This window comes from Otolemur garnettii, unplaced genomic scaffold (assembly GCF_000181295.1).
Source record: "Otolemur garnettii isolate 467f Iridium unplaced genomic scaffold, OtoGar3 scaffold00119, whole genome shotgun sequence".
Lineage (NCBI taxonomy): Eukaryota > Metazoa > Chordata > Mammalia > Primates > Galagidae > Otolemur > Otolemur garnettii.
The window spans coordinates 527956-532094 of NW_003852514.1; the positions used below are offsets into that span (position 1 = coordinate 527956).

At 37.9% G+C, this 4139-nt stretch overlaps 1 non-coding gene across 1 annotated transcript; it reads left to right on the top strand.

The window, feature by feature from the left end:
* The first annotated feature begins 2771 nt into the window (after positions 1–2771).
* LOC111727730 lies at positions 2772–2878 on the top strand. The gene has a single exon (XR_002775205.1). It is a non-coding gene; the product is annotated as a U6 spliceosomal RNA (small nuclear RNA).
* The last annotated feature ends 1261 nt before the right edge of the window (positions 2879–4139 follow it).

A 4139-nucleotide genomic window follows, 5' to 3' on the forward strand; every position in this document is an offset into this window, starting at 1 on the left:
TTAGCTAGGACAAAAAACAACAAAATATCCAAAGTTTTATTTTGATGTATGGTTTTTATGCAGGTACCCAGCAAGCAGCAGACATTGAGAGTGCAGGAGTAGAGAATCAAGGGACGGCATTAAGAACTGGTAGACAGGCTGGGTGTCTCAGAAGAGGGCAATCAATATTGCCAAAAGATTTACACATCTCAAAAAGGATCCTAGTCACAGTAAGACCCAAACCCCCAAACTACCCAGCAATAAGCTTAGCAAGAGCTGTGCAGAAGTTACAAGAAGAAAATCGTAATGTTGCAAGGAAACTTAGTAGGAAGTGAATCCTGTGTGTATCTTAGATGGTGACTGAATATAGTGAAGATGTCAGTTATTTGAAAATTAATGTCATTCTAATAGAAATAGTAGTATTCTGAGATTTGTATTTTCTTGGTTATGCTTTCTTGAAGATACATTTTGTAAAGGGAACATGTATTACTTTTAATCTGGGAAAAGTTATTAAAATCATACCCTATTTTTAAGTGCTAAAATTATCTTTGCATGCTGGGTAGTGACCCACCTGGTGATCTGGGATCCACTGTCTTTGCTTGAGACGGCAGGGTCACTGCGTTTCACATCTCCTTGTAATCTATGTGACTTGTATTCTCTGAATTTGTGCAGTCACAGCTTACACCATTACACAAGATGATCCTGCATCTGGAGAGATTTCACTTTCTCTTCCCTTAACTTCAAGGAAAGTCTATTTTCTAAGACTTATTTTTTTTGAATGAGTGCTACCTTATCCAAAGGGTCACATTTTAATAAAACTTACCTGAGAAGTCAAGTCACAAAGTCGTAAAAACATCAGTAGACTGAAATCAGGATTGTTTTAAAGCACTGAAGGTATTTCAAAGCTCGTTACTAATGAAAAAACAGCACACCCGATAAGAAGTTTCAGACCCCTCGTCAAAACTCTTTTATCCAAAAAGGAATTTCAGTGTGGCTGTGTTGGAAAGCCGGCCATTAGCTGCCTGTCACTCAGCTGACTGGGAGTAACAATGACGCCAGCTTTGATTACAGATTGTTCCGTCTAAAGGACAGATTGCGGTTTTAAGAAGCTCACCAAACTGTTACCTTTTGAGAACGAATACACAGTTCTATATTCCTTTGCAAGAGTATCTGAGTAGGTGATAAAGTGTAAAATATGTAACATAAAAGTATCTAAATCTGCATCTGAATATGTAAAGTGCAAAATATGCAATCTAAAACTATTCAAATACACAATTAATATGGAATAAAGTACAAACATTTTGTCTTTAACCCATTAAACTCCTGTTTCCTTTACATAGCAACAGTGCAATTCCTATACACATTAAGAGCACCCCATAGAGTTCAGCGGAGGTTGCACACATGTTTTCTTGATCAGAGCTTTAACTTAGTGAACACACGATTTCCTTCTATTTCCTTAGCTCTGTTGAAGGAACAGAAGTGGCATAGGAAGCACATATTACCCAGCCGTGTTTCTGCAATGTCACTCAAGCCTGAGTAAAATGGTGCACATTAAAGGGGGCCAGGGGTGAGAGATAGTGAGAGAGAGAGATTGATTCTAACTTCTCCTCTTAATTTTTTTCCATCAGACATTTACATTTAAAAATAAAGATAAGATTATTTTTAAGAATAAGATCTTTTGATTTTGTTCATTTATTTACTAGTGAAAATGATCAACTTTTCAGTTAATTTTTATCATAATGAGTAGACTTATGGTTTAATTTCCAATCCAATTCTTCTGCCACCTGCAGACCCCCTAGCTCTTATACCTATTTTGGGTGAGAAAGAGGTTGGTGGATTATTTGTCATTGTTCTTATTTTTTAAATTGTTTTTTTATTAAATCATAACTTTGTACATTGATGCATTTAATTATTCTTAATTTTAAAAGAGAAAAACATGACTATGAATTCACCTGATGATTTTATTTTAGGTTACATAAAATAAAGTCTTTCTGTTTATTTTTGTTTATAAACACAAAAAAATCATGTTGGAAGAAGTCTGACATAGGATCAGAAAAGGTTATAAAACATCAAATGAAGAGATTATCAAAGAAACAGTGATCCCTTCCTAGTTTGCTCCCCAAAAGCAACAGGTCTCAAACTCATTTTTTTTTCCTACTATAGAGCTGATATTTCCTCTTATCTTCCCCAAATAGTTATAAACTGAAATTTCTGGTTAGTTTATCATTAAAGTTGTATTGCTATGACTGTATCGGGATCCATCAGAAGAGCACCCACGGGAAGACAGCTGCACGCTGCCCTGAGGGCGGCCCCTGCGTCCTCTCTTTGTCAGTGTCCTATTCCTACTCCAAGAGGGCAGCTTCTCAGATCATCCAGTTAAGAAGTAAAAGTAGCACATTAAAATCAACATCTAATATCTAAAGATGCCCAAGAAGCATTTGGACTCTTCTTATGGGTGGTTTGTTCTCTGAAGGAAAGATCCTGAAATGCCCCAGAATACTGAACGCTCTGAAACTTCAGGTCTCCTGCAGGATTATGCATTTCCTTAAGATTTACCCACGCCTGCCGGCATGCCTGTGTGGCATCTCGAATCCTCCTAACTCCTCAGGTCCTCTCAGCAAGATGTCATTAAGACAGTGCCAAGATTTATAAAAAATTTCAGCAGTTTGCATTCACCTAAGTTACTCATGGCTGTGAGTTACACTTCTGCTGGATTTTCAAAATTCATTTCATTTCTGTCCTAGTGCTTTCCAAACATGCAACAGACTGCTTCTCCTTAATTTGTCTATCCTGTGCTCACTTCAGCAGCACATATACTAAAATTGGAACGATACAGAGAAGAGTAGCATGGCCCCTGCACAAGGATGACACGCAAATTCATGAAGCGTTCCATATTTAAAAATAATATAATAATAATTTGTCTATCCTTCAAAATGCTACTTGCTGAAGGAGGAGTATGTGTGAGAAGTTTTTCCAGAATGAACAGTGAAAGGCAGTGGCAGGAAGGCGGGAGGTAGTGTTGAGTCCATTTCAGGGCATGGTGGACGCCTGAGGTTAAATGAACTCTCCCATCAAGCCTCAGTGATGGAACCATCTCGGTTATAAAATCATCTCCGCTTCCCACTGAGGTGCTCAGCCCTCTTCCTCCCTCTTCTCTCTCTTTACTGATCCTCTCCTGCCCTGAGCTCAGATTCCTATTCATTGATAAACGGCAACTGCTGAACACCATTAGGCAGTAACTAGGGCAGTTCTTGCTGCTTTGTAGCCCCAGAGATGTTACTAGACCCAGACCTCAGCCTCCTGCCACTGTCAGTCAATATGCAGAGACGGGGATAGGTCCACCACACTTTATTTGTCAGAGGGCTGGCAGTTCTAGAGAACAGTGAGAGTAACCTCTCTTAAGACTGTTCTGTTCTTCCAACACTGCAGCTCAATTCATAATCGTCAAGTCAGGGAAGAAGCCCAGACCCCATCAACCCATGAATGAATTAATAAATTGTGGTATGTATATCATGGAAGCCTTAAAAATAGATGGAGACTTTACCTCTTTTATGTTTACATGGATGGAGCTGGAACATATTCTTAGTAAAGTATCTCAAGAATGGAAGAAAAAGTATCCAATGTACTCAGTACTATTATGAAACCAATTTATAATCACCCACACTTTCATAAGAAAGATAAATCACAACTGCAGCCCAATATGAAGGAGGGAAGAAGAGGGGGATGGGACGGGAGGGTGGAGATTCCATGGAAGGAGGGTAAATGGTGGGACCATTCCTATGGTTCATATTGCAAGGGTACATGTCAAATCTATTAAGTGTAGTGTACAAATGTCTTAACACAATAATTAAGTAAATGAGGTCAAGGCTATATTAACTAGTTTGATGTAAACATTTCTAATTGTGTATAAAATCAGCACATTGTACCCCATAAAGGCATCAACGTGTACATGATCTATGTTTATGACTTAATAAAAAATTATAGTTTTATATACAAAAGTTTAAAGTAGAGACTACATTAACCTTCTTTTAAATAATAATTAATACAATTCAGGAGCCTATTATAACATTTTAATTAATCCGCCTAAACTAGTTCAGATATGCATCTTTAGGGTGGGAGTTATTTACAGAATAAAAAGAATGGGAGACAGGAGGTCGCGG